This window comes from Pelodiscus sinensis, chromosome 3 (genome assembly GCF_049634645.1).
Source record: "Pelodiscus sinensis isolate JC-2024 chromosome 3, ASM4963464v1, whole genome shotgun sequence".
In the NCBI taxonomy this organism is placed as follows: Eukaryota; Metazoa; Chordata; order Testudines; family Trionychidae; genus Pelodiscus; species Pelodiscus sinensis.
Window position 1 is genome coordinate 95,962,342 of NC_134713.1, and position 26,481 is coordinate 95,988,822.

Here is a 26,481-nt window from a genome sequence, read left to right on the forward strand (position 1 = left end):
GTTTTCTGTGGATGTGGGGCAGTAGTGCACCTGAATTGGGTTGGTCATTGTGGACATACTATGCTGCTATGCCTTGACTATGTCAACCACACAGGTAAATGTAGCAATGGTGCAGTTCTCTAGTGCAAACAAAGCTCATTAAAGCCAATTCATCTACTTCAGTGGGATTTAATCATGGGTGAATTAGGCCCTTCATATTCACTGAAAAGCATCATTGCTTACTGATCCTTAGAGGTTACGTTCAGTCTTTGATTAATGCCTTTGGCTCATGCGGCTTCTCCTGACAGACAACTTGATATTGCTAGTCTGGAGTCTTCATTAAAAAGAGAGAGCTAAATGTTACTGCAAGGCAGAGATCTAATCACTGGAAAGCTACTTCCTCGAAACTCGGGAACTAATTGGGTCACATTATAAGACTTATTTTGCAGTCTGCTTCATATGCTCTTGCTCTGAATCACTGATTCTGACATTTTATTTAATATTTCATAAAGTCTTTCCAACTGACTGACATACAGAATGGGATCATGAATCTTTTAACAAGTTACCAGTGTGCCTAGGCTTCACCATGTATTGGGGGGAAAAGGGGAATGGTCTTTGTTCTTTCTTTGATTTCCCCTCTTCCCCACACAATAAGGGGAGCATCTGTCACACTTTCCTGTCCTTTAGGAAAAAATAGACTGGGAAAACATTCCTGGGTTTGTCCAAGCAGAGGAGTTTTACTCTTCACATAGGAAAAACCTTGTTAACTGGTTAAAATGAAGACATCTAGTCATGGACCAATGTTGAGGCTACTTGAAAGAATATCAGTTTAGTTGGTGTATGTGACTAGTTTTTAAAGCAAAAGCTGAAGCTTTTAATAAAAATAATTATATTATAGGTTTTTCATGTTCAAAGTATTTTACCAGTATTAATGAGCTAATACTTTTGCACCATTCCAAAAGAGTTCCTTTTATATGGTAGTAGAAGACAAATGGCTATGACAGCAGAGTATGCTGACGTTATTCAGCCACAAAGAAGCCGTTTCTATGAATAGAAATAATGGGAAGATGCATCTCATAGTGTTAGAGAAATATCTTGAAAGAGACTAGTGATCCTGATTCTTTCTTTGTTTCTTTCTCTGGAAGCTGCCTATTAAGATCTAGCAGGTCCAAGGAAATGGAGAGATGTATGGAGCACACCTGTAAGAAAATCTAACTTACCCACAAAAAGTTTTCTGCTGTCCAGGGAAGTCAGGTGACATTTGACAGGGTTTCAATATGAATTTAAGAATGTTCTGTAAGGGCCAGGTGGACAGTAGGAAAGTGTGCTACCTTCTCAGAGAGAAGACATGATATCACTCCAGAGTGGGCTGTCCCTCCAAGATATCACTCCATGGCTATGTCTAGACTACATGGCTCCGTCAGCGGAGCCATGTAGATGAGTTTACTAGACATAGGAAAATGAAGTAGCGATTTAAATAATTGCCACTTCATTTACATCAAAATGGTCGCCGCGCTGCGCCAATCAGTTGTTTGGCAGCACAGCGGGGCAGTCTGAACGTGCTGCGGTCGACAAGGGAAGCCCTTGTCGACTGCTCCAATAAACCTCATTTCAGGAGGCATAATGGAGCGGTCAACAAGGGCTTCCCTTGTCAACCACGGCACATCTAGACTGCCCAGCTGTGCCCCCAAACAGCTGATCGGCGCAGCGCGGCAGCCATTTTGATGTAAATGAAGTAACGATTATTTAAATCGCCGCTTCGTTTTCCTATGTCTAGTAAACTCCATCTAGTTAATGGAACCATGTAGTCTAGACATACCCCATGAGATAGCACTCCAAGACTTGGTAGGTTTCTGCATAAGTGCATCTATGGAAAAGAATTAACGACTGCTTAGCACCCACCAGCAGACTCCTGTCCAATCAACTGTCCAACTCACACTGCCTCCTGTACAATTAACTGCTCCCCCTCCCTCTCAGCACCCCTCCTGCTTGCCTCAGTAAGTTGTACTACAGTGTGCAGAAAGCACTGGAAGGGTAGCAGGAGGAGTGGGGATGGGGCATGCTTGGGGGACAGGGCAGAACTGGGTGGGAAGAGGCATGGTGTGGGTGGAATGGGGGCAGGAAGAGAGGGTGGGCCTTGGGGGAAAGGGTGGAGTAGTAGTGGTGCCTGGAGTTTAGTGTGGGTGGGCAAGTCAGGTATGGGAGTTTGAGGGAAAAGATAGAGTGGGGCCAGGACCGGAGGGCTGAGAGGGGTTTGAGTGCCCCTGGGGAAAGAAGAAAGATGGTGCCTGTGGGCTTCTGACAGGCAAGGATCCGCTGGAGATGGCTGGTAGCAGTACTAATGACACTAGTGGGGGATAATCTTGCAGATAGGAGTTGACTTCAGGGAACTCAGAAGAATGTGAAAGCAGTCTTCTCTAAGGGTACGTCTACACTACAAAGTTAAGTCAAACTAACAGACGTTAGTTCGAATTAACTTTGATAGGCGCTACACACGCGAACCGCTAGTTCGAACTTAATTCAAAATAGCGGAGTGCTTAATTCGAACTAGGTAAACCTCATTCCACGAGGACTAACGCCTAGTTCGAATTAAGGGCTGTGTAGCCACTTAATTCGAACTAGTGGGAGGCTAGCCCTCCCCAGCTTTCCCTGGTGGCCACTCTGAGCACCATCAGGGAAACTCTTCTGCCCCCCACCCAGCCCCGGAGCCCTTAAAGGGGCATGGGCTGGCTACGGTGCCCATGCCAGGTGCAAGCCTGCCAGCACCCAGCCAGCAGACCCTGCACCTGGCACGGCTCGAGCCAGCCACCCGCTGCCACCCAGCCCTCTGCCTCTTCCCGGGACCAGGCTGGCGGCTCCCGGGAGCCTGCCCAGGTCTGCAAGAGGCGGGCACCCGCCTGGTCTAGTGCAGACATCTTGGACCTCATCCATGACCTCCGCACTAGGCATAGGAAAGTGACCGTCTAGGGAAGTATAGCTGCCAGCCTGGCCACCCAGGAGCAGGTTTGCATGAAAATCAAGGTGGTCCACTGAGACTCCTGACCCTGAGCCCTGAGCTTAGAATGGCCGTACTGGGTCAGACCAAAGGTCCATCTAGCCCAGTAGCCTGTCTGCCGACAGCGGCCAACACTAGGGACCCTGGAGGGGATGGACCGAAGACAATGACCAAGCCATTTGTCTCGTGCCATCCATCTCCAGCCTTCCACAAACAGAGGCCAGGGACACCATTTCTACCCCCTGGCTAATAGCACTCCATGGACCCAACCTCCATGACTTTATCTCACTTCTCTTTAAACTCTGTTCTAGTTCTAGCCTTCACAGCCTCCTGCAGCAAGGAGTTCCACAGGTTGACTATTTGCTTTGTGAAGAAGAACTTTCTGTTATTAGTTTGAAGCCTGCTACCCATTCATTTCATTTGGTGTCCTTTAGTCCTTCTATTATGGGAACTAATGAAGAACTTTTCTTTATGTACCCTCTCCACACCACTCATGCTTTTATAGACCTCTATCATATCCCCCCTCAGTCTCCTCTTTTCTAAGCTGAAAAGTCCCAGGCTCTTTAGCCTCTCTTCATATGGGACCTGTTCGAAACCTCTGATCATTTTAGTTGCCCTCCCCTCTCCCACCCTCTCTCTTCCCCTCTCCCACCTCCTTTTCCCAGTCTCCCCGAGTTTTGTTCAATAAAGAGAGTTTCTATTTTTGAACACACGTGTCCTTTATTTTGTACATCAGGAAGGGGGGCTAGGGAGAGGTAAGTGCAAGGAGGTGAGGGAGGAATGGGGTACGAGCCCCTGATGGGGAGGACTGGGCTGGCTCTGCGGGCTCCTCAGGGTGGAAGCTCTCCTGAAGCCCCTTGATTGACCCCCCCCTCCGGATGGCAGCCTGTGGCAAGTGCAGCCATGCTGATGGCCGAGTGCTGTGATGTGCCAAGTATGGGCACTCAGGGCACTCCAAGCCAGGACTGCTTTGCAAGCGGGGAACCCCTGAGAACTGTCTGTCCGGGGTGGGGGTTGGGTCCCTTTAAGCACAGCCCTCAGCTAGCCTGAGACAGCAGCTCCATGCTCTAAGTCCTAATCTGATGCCCTGCCGGCACTGCTTCCAGCCAGCCTTAACCTCGGTTCAGGGTCCACTCAGTGTGGACATGCTAGTTTGAATTAGCAAAACGCTAATTCGAACTAGTTTTTAAGTCTAGATGCGCTAATTCGAACTAAGTTAGTTCGAATTAGTGCTGTAGTGTAGACATACCCTAAGATCCTTCCTGTCCCATGCACAAAGGAAGGCCAAAAAATCTGGAAATGAATCTCTGGCTAGGTAAGTGGTACATTGTGTAGGCTTTGGATTTTGTGGAACGTTGATCCACATTATATGGGGCAGAGGGCTGTTTAGTTTGACTAGGCTCCAGCTCAGTAGAAAGGAGGCCAAGTCACTGTGGGGGCTGGCTGGTTACAGCAGTCAGGAGAGAGTTAACTATATAGCAAAAAGGGAGGGTAAAAAGATATGAGCACTCCACTCAAAATTGAAATGCTGGCAACAAAATTTATCAAGGAACCAAATGACACAATGAAAAGAAATTCTTGAATTTGCCTATGTATCAATGCTAGGAGGCTGGGGAATAAAGAGGAATTGGACTTACTCAGTTATGAGCATAAATGTGATCTAATTGGAATTGCTGTAACCTGGTGGGATAATCTCCATGGCTGGAATCATGGTTATAACCTACTGAGGAAGGATCAAGTGGGCAATGGGGAAGGGAAAGTGTCACTCTATCACAAAAATGACATTACCTGAAAGATCTAAGATTAATGTGCACACATTAAATGGACTAAAATTTGGTTAAATGACAGGTCTCATGATACAACTGTAAAAAGGGAATTATCTTAGATCAGGTATATTTCTAGTGGCATCTCACAGGGATTGGTTATTGGCTCTAAGTTATTTAACTTTTTTATGAATGAGAAAACAAAATCAACACAGTTAGAGTTTGCAGATGACACAGAAATTGAGGCAGTGATAAATAACGAAAGGGACAGGTCCCTAATTCAGTGCAAGTGGGATCACTTGGTAAACTGGCATAAGCAAACAAAATGTGTTTGTAGACAGCTAAGTGTAAACATGTACAACTAGGAACACATAATGTAGGTTGTTTTTACCAGAGGGGGGACTTTATCCTGGGAAACTGAGACTCTGAAAGGACTTTCAGGTCATTGAGGATAATCAGTTGAACATGAGCTCCCAGTGCAAAGCAGTGGCTAAAAAAGCAATTGAGATCCTGGGATACTAAACAGGAGAATATTCAGTAGGAGAAGAGAGGTCATTTTACCTCCGTATTTGGCACTGATGTGACAGCTACTGAGATACTGTGTCCTGTTCTGCTGTTCATAGTTCAAGAAGAATGTTGATACATTGAGATGATTCAGAGAAAAGCAACAAGAACAATTAAATACATCGGCACTGACTACATGCATGCCCTGAGGCTGGAGCACACAGAAAAAAATAGTGGGTGCTCAGTAGCCACTAGCCACAGCTCTCCTCATTAATGTGATGAAATACATATTGTTTTCATCAATTTTAATTAAGAAGTCCCTGTGCAATCCAGCCCAGTGTTCCTTGTAAGCTGAGCTCTTGGGCAGCCACCCTGCAGAGATTCGAATAACGCCCAGCACAAACGTATTCTGCACATGGATGGAAAAAATTAGAGGGAACACTGGTCCAGTCTATAAGTTTTGCAGCATTTATATGTAAGCATCATATGTATGGAACCTGGCCAGCAGTAATTACTTAGAATCAGCCTTGTAAATGGTGTTGATGATGGGTACTACATTAAACAAACCTCCACTTGGTCCAATCTTCTAGCAGTGCAACTGGTGCAGAAAGCAAACAAATCTCCCTGACTGGGCATTCCCCCCACCACTGGGACAATCACCAGTGTGCAGAAAGCTAGAGTAGCTCATTCATAAGTCACCCCCCAGTATATGTCCTTAGTATTAGGGGCAAGCTGTGGAGGCAATGCCAACACATAGCCTTTCAATGCATATTAAAGGACCTCCAAACTTCTCTAATTTATATTGGGACTAGTGCAGAACCAGCCTCCAAATCGGGGAGCCAAAGTAGGCTCCTTTTGTACTTTCCCCTAGCTGCTGTAACTAGCGGCAGCTCAGCACACCTGAGTATCTGAGCCAATGTTTCCTCTCTGAAAAAAACATATTGCCTGATCTCCTAGGGCAGGGGTGGGAAACCTGGTTTGCCTGGATTTTTCCCCTGAGGCTTATGAGGTTTCCCCACCATTGGGGAGCTGGCACTGCAGCCTAGCGGTTGCCCCACTTCCCAGACCCTACAACCCAAGCTTGCTTCCCAGCCGTCCCCTCTCACACATGGAAGTCCTATGATCTGGGGTGGAGCCAAAAATGAGGAGGGCCCACATCTCCTATCAGGGGTCCCATTAGCTTTGGTGTGTTAGGGGAATGTCTTTCTGTTTCTCGGATGTTTTACTGGGGGCCGGGGGCTTTTGGTTTTTGGTTTGGGGTTTTTTTTGCTTTTCACTGTTGTGTGAGCTCCTCCCTTTCTCCGACTGATTTTTCTGTGGATCAGCGGCCCCCAACCCAAAAAAATGTTCCTCACCCCTCTCCTAGGGAAGTGAACGCACTACAGCCTACACAGGCCAGTCTAGCACAATCTGGCCCTATTTATCTACTAAGAGAGAGAGCGGGAGTAAACACACACAGATTACTTGGGCTGTAAGCTTTTCAGGGGACTGTCACTTTGTTCTGTGTCTGTACAGTGCCTAGTGCAATAGAGTTCAGTCTGTGGCTGAAACTCCTGCTAAACAAATACAATGAAACATCAATGTCTATAGCACAAATTAATCCTGAGGGTGCCCAGTAGCAAGTTCTTTTTTAGTCCTTTAAGAGATTTTAAAAGAAGCACTTACACCAACCTCCGATAGCTCTTCATATTTCACATTTATAACCCAACAGCAGCATATTAAAGAATGAGGGGAAAAAAATTAAAGAAGATGCTTTTTAAGCTGTTTGGCAGTTTTCCATCTATGTTTAGAGTAGAAACACCATTCATGGTGAGCACTTCTTTAGCTGCATATTATGTCTGCTCACTGATTAAATTTCTAGTATTCAGAGTACTTGTGGCTGCATCAGACAGCTCTTCAAAGCTCAGCCAGAGCCTTTTGTTTGATCACAGTACTTGACGCTGGCTGCAAAGCCGTACAGACCGTTTCCTTTGCAGTGCCTGGCCTTTCCAATTTTAACAGTCCCTCTGAGCATCCACTGCACACCACATGGCAATAAAAGTACAAAGGACCAAGAGGAAGTCAGGAGCCATCAGGAGTTCCATAGAGAGGGTGAGGCAGATTTCTGCTTCAGAGGAAGTGCCCACTCCATGACCTGTCATTTCTGCTGTCTGGGCTGGTGTCTCCTCACTTCCTGGAGTAAAACAAAACAGCAACAAAAGAAAAGAGAGTGCTAGTTTTCCTTTGTTTTGGATTTATATCCTACAAAAGCAGTCTAAATCTGTCAGCCCTGCTGGGATGAACGCACAGAGAGGAGTTGCTGGAGGGTGAAAGAGTAAAATTAGTATGTATATTCAAAATGTATTTGGACATAATCCAGACTATCAATTATAACCTTGTCAACTTTGAATTCCTGGGGTGGGGAACTGATGTCCTGATCCTTCTGTTTAAACCTGCCACTATAAGTTTGGACCCAGGTTAGGTCTTCAACCAAATTCTAGTTCTAGAATCAGATCTAGGATTGCCTTTCCAGGTCTAGATTAGCTATTGCTCAAAAAGGTGGAAAATTCTTGTAAAATTGGTAATTGTGCTTGATTTCTGGTGTTTTGGCCTCCAAAATTTCATGTGAATGTCTCAGTAGCATTCGGTACCACTCAATTCAAACCAAACCCTAGATTTAACATAATGTTGATTTGGGTAGAAACCCCTTAGTCCATCTCTCATCATACTTCTCAATCAATCAATTTACTCTTGATCCATCCAATTTATCAGTTACTCATTCTAGAAAAAAGTCAACAATGGGGTATGTCTACACTTGCACCCTCTTTTGAGGGAGAGATGCAAATGTAGAGAATCGAAATTGCAAACGAAGCGGGGATTTAAATATCCCATGCCTCATTTGCATAATCGTGGATTGCGGCTTTTCCGCAATAGCGCTATTTCAGGACATCAAACTCAGTCCCCACAGGGTTATTTCAAGAGAAAACCCTTCCCTTGAAATAACCCTTACTCCTCAAAAAATGAGGGAGCAGATTATCAAACTGGATTATTAGGCAAAAGGGCCTTAATCCAACCACAAATGCCCAGCAGAAAATACTGGGAATTCCCAGCTGGTGCATCTGCACTGCAGCCAAGCCCTGTGCTTCAGGCTTAATATACCCACAACCTACCCTGAAGTAGGTTGTGTGTCAAGGGAGAAAGGCAGCATGTCAGAGAAGGGAAGGGGCATGTCAAAGCTCTGCTCCCCCATGTCAATCCTCTACTGGTGAAGGGTCCATTGAAGACTCTCTTCTAGTGAGGTAAGATAGGGATACCTGGAAGCAATTCTGCATTACTTTGAGGCTGGATAGAGCCTCCTGTCCAGTGACTCTTTCCTGCATTGAGGACAACTTTGGCAGGAGACAAGCAAGCCCAATAATTAGTACATATGCAGAACCAGGAAAATTCAGTGGGCAAATTGTCTCTTGCACAAGGGGGCACATTCTGGAGGAAAGGTGGGGTGGGTAACTGTACAGGGCTCCCTGACAGATCCTCTTTAGTAGTTGCACTGAATGAAGATCAGACAGCTTTGCCTTTCAGATACTAGGATGGTCCTACGGCCATTTTCTTCTCTGATAGCTCATTCATCATAACAGCTGCTGAGATCTCTCCTATCTCATCTGAAAGAGTGCAAAACTTCTGAATCAGACAAAAGACAGGAAAATTCAGGCAAAAGGGTGCTTTTTTCTTCCATTCATCATATGAGGCACAGAATGCTAGAAAAATGATGTGTGTCATCATTAGGTTTTAGGGATGAGTGAAACAGAGATACATTTTTAACCATATAAATATTTAACTAGAAAGCGTATTTTAAGGACATTAAAAATCAGTGCCCGGTCTGTCTCCTTCCATTGTTGAACCTATGAATTTCACTGGTTTGAAATTGCCTTGGAGTCACAGTGAGCTCGTATCCAGGGATGTGAAGATCAGGAGCTGTGACAAAAGTGTTTATGTTTCTCAGAATAAAGCTATAGGAAGTCAGTTTTTTAAGCAGTTTTTAGACTGGTCCCAAACTTGGTCGCATTTATCACCCTTTAAATAAAGACTTGTGCAGCTCTTAGAGACTTCTGCTGACTTTCAGTAAAGCTGCTGCTCCCTCAATGTCTATGTGCCCAAGGCAAGCAAATAATACAGCTCAGCTGTGAGGTTATGAAGCCTCAATATCTTGAAATGAGATCTTCCAGATGGAACAGATGGGTTGGCCTTTGAGATGAAGTAAGGAGACCAGTTAATAAAAGCTGCTTTCCATTACATATCTTCCACCTTGTTCCTCTCCTCCATGAGTTTCAGCCTTTGTTCTATTTCCAAGAGCTAGACACCGTGGCCCAGATACTTGAAAGCATTTAGGCACTTCCCAATGCAGCTAGGTACTCAGTGGGGTTGTGGAAAGCATCTTAGTATCTCACATTTGAATCAGTGAGTTGGGTGACTAGTTGCTTTTGAAAATCCCTCTAGGTACCTATCTGAATTTCAAGGTGCCTTACTACCTTTCAGAATCTGACTCTGCATTGCTAGTGAAGGACTTCAGATTATTTTCACACAGGTGTTTTAGACTCAGTCAATCAACTTCTACTCTCGGCTATATACTGTACACTCACAACAGGGATCACATGCACGCTAGGCAGAATTGCTGTCAGTGACAGGTGCAGACTTCCAGGTTACCTGAATATACAGAGGAATTCTCAAGGCCTATAAAACCCACCTTCCTGTCTGCTGCTCCAGGATGTAATCAGGGGGTATGGAGTATAGCCAAAACTCCCTTATGCCCCACTTTTCCCTGGCTACTGGACTGAGTTCTTGAGGCTCATGGCAGGTGTTATCATTGGAATATCCTTCAGTTGCACCAGGCAGTAGCCTGACACAGAACAGTTCAGGACTGGGGGAGACTAAATGTGGTTTTGTGCCTTCCCCTCTACTGAGCCATTCAGCAGTTTCAGCCTTGAATCTGGACCACTGGTTTCATTTTGGAGATTCTTGTTCTCTCCTGCTGCACTTACTAATTATTCCCTTTTGTTTCCTATCATATCCAGTTGCCATCATGTCAGCAGTCAATGGTATCTCCCCTATTCAGTGGTAAGTAGCTTAATACACAGTTTAAATGTAATTGTGTCCAAGTGTCACAGAGATTGTATTAAACTTACTAGAATGACTTGAAAATATCCATAGGTCCCATTCATCCCTGCTGCAACTACTGAAAAAAAATTAGAGCATGGTTACATTTGACCATATATGCCCACAATTCTCTGGGAAGCAAATGCACATATGTCCCTTCTCTCTCTATCTCCCTGGTTAGCTCATGGCAACATGCCAAAGGGAGCCTGACTAGGCTGGCAACATATCCAATAATGGGGACATGGGCATTATCAGGCGATAACGTGGCAGCATTGTCACCATTTAGTCACCATCTTCTTCAGTGGGGTTGCCATGGAGTTACTGCATAGTTTTCACAAAATAACAGTGTTATTTTAGGCTAACTATGCAATTAACTCATGTTACTACTTCATGATGCTCGCTTAGTCATTAAGGATTCCGTTTGTCGGGGGCGGTAGCTGAGATTTACAACATTCCTATTGATGGCAAATTGCAAGTTCATATTTTACTGGATGATAAGGGGATTTTTTTTGTTGTTTGTTGTTGTTTTGTGGCTCAAGAACAAGTATTCATTACTGATACTAACTGAATGCACATATTCTAGCCCTTAGTAGAAAATTAGCACTGTCCTCTAATGTGCTTTAGTGGCTTTATCTCATTCCTCTCGCTACAGTGATAGAATTAAGAGAGGACTTTTTTCCATGTAGTTAGCCAACAGTATTGTACATTTGCCTATCGCACAATGTCTAAACTCAGAAATTGCTATGCTTTGAAGATAGGCTAAATGTTTTCTTTTTGGAAAGCCTGTATTTATTTCCCTCCTTCCTCCCCCCATAACAATGTGTTTTTAATCTTTATCTCTTTTATGTAAAAAGTATCCTTTGGCAGATGATGCTTTCATTTTCTACTTCACAATTTAACTTTCATGGCCCTCCTTAAACATAGTGGAGAGTGGTAAACATTAAAATACCTCTGTACAAAACCACCAACCTACACATTTGAGAATACAACTGAGTCAAATCTTTACTGAGGCCCTGAAATATCCAGATATTTCTTTCTTTTCCTTTTTGTATTTATGCTCTTCCAGCGTCTGCCTGGGAACACAAGTGCCAAAATACTGTGAGAAAAGCTTCTGTTCACACAATATCTCTAGCCAGAAGTGGAAGCATAAGTGCTAGAAATCTCTCAGGGAAGCCTCTTATGATACTTCCCAGTCTAATTTTGGTAACTGAAGTGGTTTAGATAATTTGAATATGCATCCACATTTGGAGAGGCTGCTATGAACTGAACTGCATGCAGATCATGAGAGGTTTGCCTAGTTCTGCTTGAAAGCTTCTGTCCTCAAATCAAGTTATTTTAAAAACCACGATCTCTATTATCCTGTTGCACCATATGGTCAGAGCATTGGACCCCAGGATGCAAATTAGGTGGAACTATTTACAGGAATTAATATTGCCTTTGAAAATTAAGAGAAAACAGGCTGTCTCCATTTCAGAAAGCCACTTCTAATATTATTCAGTTGCTTTTTGTCCCTAACTACATTTTTAAAAAAACATAAAAGGCTGCATTTTATGAATCAGTCCCCAATCTATGATTACTAAGGGCTTTGTTGACTTAGCATCCATATTTGGCTCCTCTGTCGCCGGAGATCTGTGTCATGCGCCTGGCTGACCTCCCAGCGCCACCTACTTCCATTGACTTAGATGCCATTGGGATCCCACCCAAAGGAGTCAGTCCTCCCCTGAAACAATGAGTAATTCTTGCAAGACACAACTGGAACACTGTTGCAGTGGCACAGGAAGGCCTGATAGCATCTTTCAAGCCACAGCATTCCTTTGTGTCGGCAGACAGAAGTGGGATGTTCCTTCTTAAGCTTTGTGGGGCAAAAGGAAGTGGGCTCCGAAACACAATGTTCATTGAAATCAGCTTTCATCTGAGGAATCTTATGGTGTGACTCCCGCTTGGTGATGTGCATTTCCATCTGTAGCTGTGTACGCCTGATGTACTTCCTTTGTTTGCTCCAGGGGGAAGACTGCCCCTTTAAACAGACATACAATAAAGAGCATTATTCTTTACTTTGAAAAACAGTAGTGTTAGGTAATAAAGATTCCCCAGTGAGCACGATAGTGGAAGTAGATTGTATGTTTATTTACCTGCTCTTTACCTCCCCTCCCCATCACACTTGTCATAAAAATGTCCTAAAGCAAACAATCTACCACCAGTCATCCTATGTGAAACAGTGCTTAGCTGGTATGAGGTTTTCACTTCAAGAAAAGGTCACATACAGCCATGATGCTGGAAGATTTAAATGATGTATCCTTTTGAGAACAATGCTGTAAATGTGGGAAAATTCAGTGGCTAGGAGACTACTGTGATTTAAATGAGATATGTTCTGTATATTACAAATTTGGTTATTAAAGGAATAACAGTGTCATTAAGGAAAAATCAGTTTAGCCCTGAAAAAATCAGTGCTTCTATTTTCACTGTGCTGCAAGTTAAAATTCTAGTTCAGCTTTTTTTGGGGTTTTTTTTTTGTTTTTTGGGGGGGGGGAGGGAGGTTGTTAGCTTTTTTGTTTTTAGCAAAGTTTTATAATTATATACATTTGTAGGTGTTTAGCAAAGATTGAAGTAAAAATACTTCATAAAAGATTATTTTCATGTGCATATGAGTGATTTATGTGTTATTGTTTGCATGAAGCACATGTAGGTACATAATTGAACTTGACACTATAAGGGTAAATAGTAACAGTTTCTAAGAAGCAAATGTTCTTGCTAAATTCTGGGGAATACATTACCTTCTCTGTTACAGGGCACTATATAAATTGTCAAAAAAATCTACTTTTTTTTTTAGCATGAAATGTGTCATGAAGATTCAAACTACAGCAAGAGAGATTATATTGCTAAGAAGGGCAGATATAAGGACGGAGTCTAAACCATGGATATGAACATTTTAAAAGCACTTGCAATCTGGACCTGGAAGCCTATTTTTTTTACATTTGGGGCTATCACCATTACCTATTATGCTGACAGTTTATCCACAGGCGCCAGCTACCAAGTTTCCCTGAGAATGCCAGGTCAACCTACGGGACTTTACTGCTGAAAATTTGAGAGGGAATTCACTACAGGTAGCAGCTGTAAATGCCAGTGGAACATAAATCTTGGACTTAAGTTATGCCTACACTTAAATTGCTACAGTGGCACTATGGCTATGTCTAGACTGCAAGCCTCTTTCGAAAGAGGCTTTTTCGAAAGATACTTTCGAAAAAGCCTCTTTCGAAAGAGAGCGTCTAGACTATACACGGAACTTTCGAAAAAGCAAGCCGCTTTTTCGAAAGAAAGCAGCAAGTGAGTCTGGATGCTCTCTTTCTAAAAAGCTCTGTTTGCTTTCAAGAATGCCTTTTTTCGAAAGAGCACTTTCGAAGAAAGGCGTTCTTCCTCGAGGAATTAGATTTACCACCGTCGAAAGAAAAGCCACATTCTTTCAATTTAATTTCGAAAGAACGCGGCTGCAGTCTAGACGCAGGTGAAATTTTTTCGAAAAAAGGCTACTTTTTTCGAAAAAACCCCTGAGTCTGGACACAGCCTGAGAGGGGCTTCAGTGTAGACATGTGTTACACCAACAGTAGGGGGCTTTCCTATCAATATTGTTAACCCATCTCCTGGAGAGGTGGTAGGCAGGTCAATGGAAGAAGTCTTCTCTTGATCTAATGCTAGCTACACTGGCAGTTAAGTCAGCTTAACTACGTTTCTCGGGGGGGGGGGGGGAGTTTCACATCCTAGAGAGACATGGTTATGCTGATATAACTTTTCAGTGTAGACAGCCCTCAGGCATCTGAAGGGACAACTGGGCACCTAAATCCTATCCGTGAATCTAATCATAAAGCCATATCTACCCAAGCATGTGTGTTGACAAAACTTGTCACTCAGAGGTGTGGAAAAATATACCCTCCCCCCCGAGTGATGTAAGTTTTGCTGGTCTAAGCACACCTGTGCACAGTGCTCTCTCACCTCTCATAGAGCTGGTTTTAGTGTGTTCACATGAGAGCTCATTCTTGTCGGCATAACATGGCTGCACAAGTGCTCTTACAGCAGCACTATGTTGCTCTAATCTTGTAAGTGTAGACGTGGCCTGTGTATAAAAGGAGCGTGCACTCTTTCCTTTCCTTTGTTTCCTTTTCCTGTCCTCTCTCTTGTTCACGTTTGTCCACGGCCTACATTTAGTTTGGAGCTATCAATTGAACGCAACTAATGGTCGGTGAGTAAGCCTATGATTTTTTATATGTCCCACGTGAAAGCAGTTTGATGCTGCTCTCATGTTTTCCCTGCATGCCCAAGGCAGTAGAGATAGAAGCTTTTCACCATTGCGAGTTAGAATAGAGGATCTAATGTGAAGCTGACACAATGGCCTGCCTAGCATTAATTTAACATCTAACTAATCAATACACTGTGATAGTCCTTCTAGGAACATAAAAGGTTGAGAGGACCTAATCTGGCAGGAGGAAAAGTAAATGTTAAAAACAAAATTCCACCCTTGCTTGTGACATTCTGGGATAAACTCATGTCAGTTAAAAACAGAAAGTCTCATCTGCAACTGGTGTAAATGGCTGCAGTTCTATCTAGTGCAATAGCAAAGGGTCTGACCCACAAAGTGTATAACCAAGTATTCAGCAAGGGCTAAACTTCAAGTATGCACTGGTGGGGAGAAAGTGGCATGGGGGCAGAGTGTGAGGGAGGAAATAGAAAGCATATCAGGTGGTAATGGCAGGCTAAAGAGAACTGGACTAAAAAGGGCAGAAAGAGAACCGGACTAAAAACATTCTCCTAAAATGACCTTCCTTGGATATACTGCCATCGCCATGGGTGCTAGATGAATGAAGGTGCCCATGAAGGTGCTGCTGGTGCAAATGTTAATGTCCATTCCTTGGCCTTGTTCGCATTAGATGAAATTCTAAGCATTTAGAAAGACAAGACTTCAGTGAGTTTTCCTTTTTACTTACACACGTACAAAAAGTCGAGGCAGGGGTTTTGCAATCTCTAATTCACAGGGATTGCTTCCTGTGCAAAAGTCAGCTGTTCCCACACAATAGACAAGCTATTCAGCAGCCTGGCATCATCCCAAGGTCATGGCTTTTCTATTGTTGTTTCCACTGCATGGAAAATTCCTGTGCTTTTTAAATCTATATACTAAGTTTTCTTTGAGTAAAAAATCCCTTTACTTGACTGCCTCTTGTGGTTGTCAAGGAGTTCGGCAGTGGGTCGAGATCTGAATTTGGTTATTCCTGAATTTGGGTATTCAAGGCTTGCCTTTCTTTAGACAACATCAGTTCCTAAAGTATACTCTATCTCAACAACTCATAAGTATTTGACTTTACAAATATTAATCTATACTGTATTATGAGTAGGATATAAATCAAATTCAAAACTGATATTTTCCCTTCTACTTGCTTTTCTAGGAATTCCCATAAAACTCCCATTCAGAGAGTAAGAAATGATATCGAGTCAGTTCCTAAATGCGCTTTACTTATAAGAAAATTCACTGCTTACACAACAATCTCATCTAGAAGGCCTATAAAAGTAAATAGAAGAGATCCGTACTTATATACAAACCCTCCCAAACGATCATGTCTCATGGAGAGAGAATTGATGGAAAAACCTTGAAAGCAGCAGAGATCAGGTTTCTTTCTGAAAAGCATCCAGAAGTTCAAGTGCTTGTGTGAAGCTCGTCCAGACTTTCTGAACCTCCCAAGTTTCTAAATAGGTTGTAGGTTTCACTCAGAAGAGGGGGGCGGGAGAAAGAAGCCAAGAACCAACAACCATTTACAGCTCCTTGAATCTCTGTCTTGGCCCCAGTGCAAGTTATTTGCCTCTTACCTCAGCTAGTGATGGTTTTCCAAGGGTGCATCTAGACTGCAGAGGGGGGGTTCAGAAAAATGGCAATTTTTCTGAAAAAACTTCACTTACATCCACACTGCAATCGCTTTCTTTAGAAAGAAAATCGAAAGAATTCAGGGGTTTTTCTGACATTGGTAAACCTCATTCTACGAGGAAGAAGCCTTTTCCAAAAGTGCTCTTTCAGAAAAAGGCATGTGTGGACGGGGAAAAGGGAGTTCTTTCAAAAGAACAGAAAGAGGAAAAAACACAGGTGCCCTGGTGGCCACTCCATCCATAGTAATTGTTAGAAAAAAAAACTGCCCCCCCCCAGTAAAAAGTTTGGCCAGGCTGCTCTTGCTATAGTGGGCTGCAGTACTCCTTGGGAGAAACTGGCTGCACCTTTCCTGCATACCATTGCCTTTAGAAAAAAGGGAAGGTGTGAAAAGAGGAAAATAGCTTCAGACTCTCCCACCCATCACCTTGCCCTGAGAACTGCGGGGATTACCTGGTCGCATGAAACCTGCACAGTTTCGGCCCAACCCCTGGGACACAGACCCCTATTGGTGACCGTTGGGCCATCTTTGGTAATATGCAAGCGCGGGAAAGCGATGTACAGACTTGGGGATAAATACCCATCGCACAGTTCGCTCGAGGAGGTCTTTGCAACACACGTACCACCATGCGTGTGCCTTCCCATATACTCCAAATTGCTGCCGGCCTGATTGACCGACCAGCACCCTCCCTCGACTCTCGGGCATAACCAAGTCCTTCGCAACCGAACCAATATCTTTGAAATGTTCCGTGTGCTGTGTAAGTTGGTATGTATGATTTGATTTTCTTTGTTGTATAAGCTTAGTGTTGTACTGTATTTGTTTTTGGCAGTACATAGAGTTTGTAGTTATTATTTTTATTAATTAGTGTAGATGGATATTTTTAGACTAGAGATGATTCCCCTTGCCATTCCCATCCTTGTATTTCTGACACATTTAACTAGAAATCGTAGAATATAATAAATACTGTAAATTCATTATTAACACGGTCTATTAAAAATCTTAGAATAAATACTAAAAATTCATCACTGTTATAAATAAATATCTTTTATTTGCTAAAATGGTCCAACTGGTTCTGTCCTTCCCCCCCTTGGGTATGCATCATCGGACCTGTGATTCTTGCAACAGTAATCACGGCTTAAATGCGAGATTGCGAGATAACGTCCATTCAGTATGCACACTATCTTTCAAAAAAGCAGATGCGCTTTTTCGATGCTCTTTGGCAGTGTGGACACTCTCTTTGAGAAGAAGTTTTTTTGGAAGTTCTCTTCCAAAAAAGCTTCTTTCGAAAGAAGCCTGCAGTCTAGACGTACCCAAGGGAGTATCCACCAGTGAGGACAGCAAGCATGCAGCACATTTTACATGCAGCCCCTGCAGGAGAGGTGAATCAGGGACTGGGAATGGAAAGGCCTAAGAACTACCTGTGCTAGCTATTCTCCTATTGGTATCCCTCATGCTAGGGCAATCCCCAACAGGAGACTTGTGGCTAGACTTTTGTGCTGCCCAACTGGCACAAATGGAAAGTGCAGAGATTGTGCTTCTTAGTATTGATTGGGGCTCTCTGGCCTTTTTGAAAGAATATGTTCAGCCAATAGTCTGAAAAGAGCGGATACCACTGATATGTAAGACTACTTTACTAAATGTTGTATACGGGGTATTCAACAAACTATACAGTCACATAATCATGGAGAGCATCTAACATAGTTTGCCATTAATTTCTCTCTGGGTGACTGTTTTGGTCTATGCATCTTAAGTTCTCCTAGAAGCACAAAAATCTAAAGTGTAGCAGCCAAGGGAGAATATAAACACCTATGCTTCTCAGATTCCTTCCATAAAGAACCGACTAAACAGACTTCCGCAGCTCAGCTGGGATATTTTGCAATAAAATACTTTGTTTAAAGCTTTTCCCCCAATGACCTATAGGCTTTTCAGTTCTTTCCCTTCCTGCACATTATTGTATTGTGGAAGTTTCTGTGAGGCTATTTCAAGTTACCACAGTGGCTATCACTCTAGCCTTGAAAGAAAAGATAACCACAGACTCTCTGGAGCATTGTGCCACTCATAAACCCTGAGTGAGTTACTGTATGGAGTGAAGACAGAGTACAGTGTACGGGCTCAGAAAGTAAATTATATGTCTGCTAACCTCTACAGATATATTATATTTTTATGACTTTGGGATTTTTCCTGACAAAAAAATAAAAATGTTTTGAATATATGCCCTCTCTCTATCATGTAATCTCTGTTTTAAAAGTAACATATACTAACTGAGGTAGGAGCCTTACATTTTCATGTAAGGTATTCAGAGAAATATATATACCACTCTACGTATACTAAACTATCCTTTCACCGATACATTGTCATCATTCCATTGAAATACTGGCATTTTGTTCTCAGATGCATGACTTTAAATTCAAGGTCCCTACTCTCATAGGTGATTTATGGTAGCACTCAAGCAGTTCACTGCCCCCTATGCTCCTACCAATTTGTAATTGCTAAATGAGGTTTCCCCACCTATCCCTACTGCCTCTTTGGGTGGCCCTTCCTGTACCCCCTCATCCCACAAGCACCAGTCACCTCTGTCCCTTTTCCTATGACTATACTAGGACATTAACTCTGGATATTAATTTCCACTATTTAGACTCTCTTTTCTTTTCAGAGCTGATATGAGGGCAGTTCCTGCTGCCCTTGCTGAAAGGTCCCGCCTGAAGAAGGCACAAGCATTTTCTACTGGTTATTGTATTCTTTTTCACTTCCCAATGCAAACTAGTGTGTCTAAGTGATTTCCACACTAAAGGGAACATTTTGTGACTTCCCAGAACTCATAGGTGGCCTGACTGCACACAAGATTTCACATGGTACATTTAAAAAGCATACCATAAAGTTCTGCAGTAGAGGGACAAAACACTGTATAACTTACAATAATGCAGCCTCAGGCTATGACCACACAGCAGGGCTAGAGTCAAATTAAGCTACACAACTTCAGCTACGTCAATTGCATAGTTTACGTCAAAATAGCTTAACACTCTTCCTTCGACTTCCCTTACTCTTTGTGAAATGAGGGTTACCATGGGATGGAGCAAGAAGTCCTCCAGCTCAGCATTATGTCAAAATAGCTTGTAGTGGCAGTTAACATCTAATCTTGCTTTTTGGTTTGGAGTCTTGTGTTTCTCTTCCAGAGGAAAGATGCTTATTTTACCACCATTTAAAAATAAAGAGAACTAATGAAACAGAACAATAAAAAACGACTCATTCATCAGCTGAATTATTTTTCTATGTTTCTGCTGTGTATGTGAGAGTTGTTCCACAGGGAAAGAGGGAAGGCTGTGAATAGAATTAGTGTTTAAATAGTACCAAAGTATTAGGTTGCTCCCTGTCACCAAGCAGCAATAAACCCATGTGGTGCAGTAATATGTGCGTGGTAGCCTATGACACATTGGTACTGCCTATATGAGAACAGCAAAGACGCTTTGTTCTCTGATGTCATGAGCTGTGAGCACTGGGAACTCAGTCACTGACTCAGCCACAATGAACTGCTGTGAGATTCCTCTTGAAAGGAGAAAAGGAGTAAAATAGAAAGGCTTTTCCCCTTTTTCCAGAATTTCAAAAGCTCTGCTTAGCCCTGGGAGTTGTTAACCCATTGGTGTTGGAAAGGACTGACACATTTTGAAAGATTACTGAGGTTTCATGATTCATATCAGAGAGAGAATCCATATAATGGCCTTCATTTACAGCAGCTTGCTGGGTTTGTTTCTGAGCTCCTGATGGCATTTAAGTCTCGTTTTGTTGACTTTCACAAACACAGTGCTCTGTTTAATTTTATGATTTGTCCACATAAAGTGTCCATTGAAGAACTGGATTTGACAATCATTCCAGACATCTCAGTCAGTGATTTGGAAATGGAAATAGCAGATTTCAAGGAGCTGGATACCTGGGTGGAAAAATTGGTCAAGCTGAATTCTGAGTTAGAACAGCTTGCTCAACAATGTGCAGAATTGGCAAAACCGCACAAATGGGCTGACATGAAGAAATTGGAGCATGATGACAATCTGATTCTGCAAATTTGGAAAGAACTTCCTGTCATGTACAACTCCATGCAGAATGTGAGCTTGACCTTACTTTCAATGTTTGGCTCCACCTAGATGCGTGAGCAGGCTTTCTCTCATTTGAATAACATCAAAGGTAATTTGCATTCAAGATTGACAGAAGACAGCCTGAATGCATGAATGAAGCTGAATTTGACCAGTTATGATAAAAACTTCAAAAAGATGCAGCAGCAGAAGTCCCATTACATAAAGTCCTTGAGTACAATTCATTTATGTTATTATTAATCATGTTAATTGTTAGTAATACTAATTTCTATATTTTCAGTCATGCAAATTGGCATTCTTATACTAGTTTTTTGTTGACCATTGAGTTTTGATGTAGTTTGGCTTTTTGGTTTGAGAAAATTGCCGACCCCTGCCCTATAGGTTTGTGTGTGTTAACACGGATGCTTCTCTGAGATAATTATGACAGTACAACTTGGGGCTTCGCAGGTTGTTTGTAGTGTGATAGCTTTACTGAGTTCCACGGAGCTACATCAACTGAGAATAGATTTTATATCTGAATTGAGACCAAGCAAAGTATTTCATAAAATATGCACTAGTGCTCATACAAGCATTTTAGCCTCTAGTCATTTAAGATGGTCTAAACAGAATTTTTCCTTCTGCAGTCATTTCTCAGTAGCTTTGGATTTTTTTTTGGATCTTTTTCTTATGCCTATCCAAAATAACTAATGCACCCCTGGTGTAAACACAGTGGCTATGTCTACATTGGCATGATTTTCTGGAAATGCTTTTAACGGAAAAGTTTTCCGTTAAAAGCATTTTTGAAAAAGCGTGTCTAGATTGGCAGGATGCTTTTCCGGAAAAGCACTTTTTGCAGAAAAGCGTCCGTGGCCAATCTAGACATGCTTTTCCACAAAAAAGCCCTGATCGGAGCTTTTTTGCAGAAAACAAATCTCTGCTGGCCCTTTTGTGCAAAAGTTTTTTGGAAAAAGACTTTTGCCCGAATGGAGCAGCATAGTATTTCCACAAAAGCACTGACAATCTTACATGAGATCGTCAGTCCTTTTGCGGAAATTCAAGCGGCCAGTGTAGACAGCTGGCAAGTTTTTCCAGAAAAGCAACTGCTTTTCCAGAAAAAGTGGCCAGTCTAGACACAGGCAGTGAGTTCAGAGAGAGATCAATTCAGCGTAATAATCAAAGTCTTGCCATCAGTTGCCTGATGGCTTTTTTCAAAATAGGCCTTGCCAAACCACTTCAGTACAATGCAACTTTCTTTTGTCTGCCTTCTTTCAAACGAGTTCTGTATTTAAATGTTAGAGTTAAATAATACAATTATAAAAGGAAGATAAAAGTTCCAGAAGGTGCAGAAGTCAATGCACTTGCAGTGATGGAGTCACATGTGTGCAGGGAGAGAAGGGAGTTTGGTATTCAGTTAGGGCTGGTCTACACTAGGACCTTAATCCAAAATTAGCCCCCAACATCACTTTTGTAAGCGATGCAGCCACACTGCCAACCCCATTATTCTGAAATAAGGGACCATGGAATTCGAACACTGTACTCCTGCTTTTCATGAGGAATAACACTATTCCCAAACTTGTAAATCTGAAATAACGTTAGTGTGGATGCTCTGGTGCTGCTAATTTGAACTAATTGGCCTGCCGGAGGCCTCCTGCAGCAATCCAGAGTGTTCCCTCGGGTTCCGAGTCTGAGAGAGTGCATCCACATTAACAGAACATGCCTTGGACCACATTCAATTCTTCCCTGTAATGAGGACACTAAACTTCAAATTTGTAGAAGTCGAATTTAATAACTTAGAAATAATTGCCTAGTGCAGACATTGCCTAAAGGATGCTCTGTGATGCAAGAATGCAGATTCTCCCTTGTGTTGAGATTTGCTTGGAGAAGGGTTGTCATGATCATGGGGGTTAGCCAGCAGCCTGGGAACTACAGCATTAACCTTACCTAAGTCAGGTAGATTCAGCCAATAGGAATGTAGGTAGGAATATCAAACGGAGACAAAGGAATGTTTGGTTTTTCCCTCCTTTGTTCTGGGCAGTTTCTCTCCAACTACTGATGGGGACAGACAGAATGTCTCCCTCCAAGAATAGACTCTTCACTCTTCTGTAAGTAGGGTAAAGTTTAGATAGATCCGTTAGGTTTTATTGTTTTATGGTTTGGGAAATGGGATCTGATGTCTGTGCATTTAAAATGCTTTTTGCTCTCTTTTGTAACTAAGCTCCTGGGTCATGGTGGGTTTCTCCTCCATGAGTATATTACTTTGTTACTTTTCCATCTAGTCATTATGCTTGCAACAGGAATATTGTACTGATAATAAAAGTTATTTCTCTTTTCTTTTCTTAACCTGGCATTGGTTAATTTTTGTGTCCTGGTTTGTACTTTAGGGGTGAGATTTCCCAAGTGATCTTGCCCCGATTTTCTTATCAGTACTTGGGTGGTGGTGGCAGAGTTTTTATCCCCAAAATCTACAGTTAAGATTTTTGGGGGAAGTTTTTACCAAAGCCCGGTAGATAAAGTTTTGGGGTACTTTTGCGGGCCCCCACTTCTGCATTTATCATGTCAGAGTGGGGAAGGAGCCTTGACAAGGGTAATGGGGGGAAAGGAGGGGAACCATTAGGGAATCTGATTCTGTAAGCCTTAGCATAAGCTGCAGCACCAGCACTGGGCATGATCTGGGGTTGAAGATAATGGCTCAGTATCTGAGTGAAGTATGTGTTCACATGTCTTTAATCCAATCTCAACTTGATCCCTATTATCATCTGCTGCCAGCACTACATAGAATTAAAAGGTTTCTTTTTGTGTTAGAAAACCTCTCCCTCATTATGTAGCACTTGAAAATGCTGCACTTCTGTGTATATATTTGAGGAAGTGGTGGGTCCTCCATTCTCTCTGTCTCCCATCTTGTCACTTCCTTTTTCCTGTCCATCCACGTATGCTCCCAAACTAGCTAGATGTAAAAAAGTGGTTTGTTTAGTACTTTGCTACTCTTTCAGCCATGAAGTTTGTCAGGGACATTTGTGCTCTCCTGCCATTTTTCTGATGTGTGAAGTGAGGCATTTTGAGCTACTGTAAATGTAAAATGGAGTTCTGAGCAATGGAAGTCTGTTCTCAAGAATGGGTCATTTTCCACCAGAAAGAACATCACTTAACAGATGTGTAAGTCTGTTATACATTTATTCCGCACAGAAAGGAGCAATCGGAATGAAAGGTGATGTTTAAGGCTGTAATGGAGGTCTGGAAGCTCTCTTTCACTCTCTCCTTTACTGAGGGGCAGATTCTCACATAAAATGGTCTGAGCAACATTAATCTTCCTAGAAGACCCTGCAGAAGCCAGGCAATTGAGTACCAGGCAGGCCATCTTCATCCCATATAACCATTTCATATGGTAATATAACAGCCTATTAGCTGCACAAGTACATATGTGCTTAAACTCCCCTCTCCCCCCAAAAAAGTAAAGTTAGTTCATAAAAAAGGTATCTGTGCCTTTTGTTTGTGTAATTTGCCTTATATTGTCTATGTAGACTGTAAATTCCCTGGATCAGAGATTGTATCATCCCCTGTCCTGCTTTTTTAGGGAAAACTGTGTGGTCTTGTTGAACCTCAAAGCTGTTACAGAAAGGGATTGCTGAGCTGATGACCCCACTAGCAAAGCTGATGGGAGAATTCAGCACATAAATCAGTTTTCATGTATTATTTTAATATTTCTTTTCTTCCTCAACTTGTGAGATGTCTGGTATCTGTGACATCAAAGAATATACACATTTCCGGTGAGACTTATACATCATTTACCATTGCTAATCAATCTGATAAAAAGCTTCAGAGGGGTAGCCAAGTTAGTCTGAAACTGGAAACTGAAACTGAAGAAGTGGGTTATGCCTATGATACCAGCTATGTGTTTTGTTAGTCCCTAAGGTGCTGCAAGACTCTTTGTTGTTTTTTAAGTTTTTCCAATCTGATAAAGTTATTATGATGGCTTTATCTGCAAAAAGAAAAAAATAGCTTTTTAAATGTGACGTCTTAAAGTATCAAGCATTGTCCATCCTACTACTAAGTGTTTTTTTCTTCTGAAGCAATATAACCCCTAGCATAACTATGTACTATTTATTGTTATGGGTTTTGGGTTTTGTGCTACTGTTTATACCTTAATGTGGTTCCTTCCTGTGAGGTTACAATTTACAACCATTTAATCTTTTGTAACTCTTTGACCTGAATACAATATAAACTCCTTAATTATCTTTTTAAGCAAATAGAGATAATTAATTAGTGTTCTTCTCTGAAGCAAGACAAAAGAAAAATTGCTCATTTAGATCAATCCCCCAGTACAAAGATATGGAAATACAGCTGTAAGGGAACCCCTGTAAAATGTAAAAACAATTACATTTTCCCCATTGCCTGTAAAAATGTCTGAGTCTCCTCTGTAGAGCAACTAATCTCTTTACAGAACGTCTGCATGGTGAAAAGAAACACACTGCTAGGCAAAACAGCGCTGCCTCTGGGAACATTCCTCTGGATGTACATATTTCAACTGGTGCAAACGTCACTAAAGTCAGTTGGGACCCTGTGAAACAGTTACAAGGCAATATTTTCTGTGCTCTGTAATTTCTGTGACACATGTAATTTCGCCCTAGGATAGCTTTCCCAGGCCCTCTTGGCATAAAAAAAACCCTACGAAACTGCTGATTGCTCATATGCCAAACTATCTATACTTTTCAGTTTTATAAATGCGTCTGCTCACAGGTCTTAGGATAGTTAAGCAGATGGAGTGATTATTGGCAGAAAAAAATCTGTATCAAAGCATTTGCAATGACACATTTTAATGCAAAAGTGCAATTGTACCATGCACAGAATGATAATTTTATGTACCAACCTAATACCATGGGTTGAAACATCTGGGGCAGGTGGGGAAGAAGGATGACCCAAAACAGAGATTAAAAATACCCAGAGTATTATTGAATGATAAAGAATTTTAGTAATTCTCAGGGGATATCAAAGGCCCCCAAGCCATGTACATTGCAGGCTTTTGATTCTCTGTATTGTAATTTCTGAATGATCTCAGTTGGATTATTTTCATTTGTCAAATATTCTGATTTTTACAGTGCATGCCTTTAAAGTTTATGGAGTCAAAGGATATTAAGAAGGAACCCATTCACAGACACCACAGTATCAATGTTCCCAATGTCATTTCCTCAGAGTGCTCAAAACATTTCAGGACTGCTTCTCCATTGCTCTGCACCTTGCATCTTCACTTATCCCAGTACAAAGCAGGAAGAAAATGCTATCCAATCAAAATGGAGAGTTTTACGCTTTCTTTGCACTGGCTTTGCTTCAGTGTAAGCTACTTCATGCTCTTCATTTCTATTCATTTCATAAAAGGGGCTTTTTGTCCAAGGGAGAGTATTTGTTTGCTCTCTCTTCACTTCTTGCCCATACTCCATCTTCTTCCGACACCTTTTCTCTCAATGTAGCTAGTTTTTAAATAGAGAATGGTCAATAAGGCAAAATGTTATTGTTTACATTGTAAATTAATGTGTTCTGGCCATGTTTGTGTCTGATTTGTGTTCTTTTTGTGTGTGCTCACTTTCAGTTTTCAGGGTGCAAATTTCAGTATTTTATGCTAGAAGGGTTTGCATGCTTATTCAATCAGGCAACAAAAATAATACCAAGTGACTTCATCTTATTAAGAATAACAATACTAGGCTTTATCTACACTGCAGGGTTTTTACACAAGAAGCCTTTTGCAGAAGAGTTCTTCTGCAAAAACTTCTTGCACAAAAGCACGCCCAGACCTCAAAGCGCATCACAAGTGATGTGCTCTTGCGCAAGAGAGCGTCCACACTGCATGGCCATCAGAACACTGGTGCTTTTAAGGAGCTTCCACACTTGCCTTTTTGCACAAGAGATCGTGTGCAAAAAGGAGTTATTCCTCATGGGGGGGAGGAATAACTCTACCACCAAAAGCCTTCTCTTCTGCCAATTTACTTGCGCAAAAGCGCACTTGAAGTTTGGGCATACTGCCAGTTTTTGCACAAAAATGGCTGGTTTTGCACAAAAATCTTGTAGCGTAGACATAGCCTCTATTGAATAATCATTTATGAAAATCTCACATTTAGAATGTTTGCAGTCTGTCCATAGGTCATTATTCATTG

At 42.1% G+C, this 26,481-nt stretch overlaps 1 long non-coding RNA gene across 1 annotated transcript in view; it reads left to right on the forward strand.

The window, feature by feature from the left end:
- Nucleotides 1-13,624, forward strand: part of LOC142827883 (uncharacterized) — a 32,783-nt gene extending 19,159 nt beyond the window's left edge. The window contains exons 2-3 of the long non-coding RNA XR_012902677.1: nucleotides 10,290-10,332; nucleotides 13,202-13,624. This is a non-coding gene — a long non-coding RNA (uncharacterized LOC142827883). The remainder of the gene's footprint in view (nucleotides 1-10,289; nucleotides 10,333-13,201) is intronic.
- The last annotated feature ends 12,857 nt before the right edge of the window (nucleotides 13,625-26,481 follow it).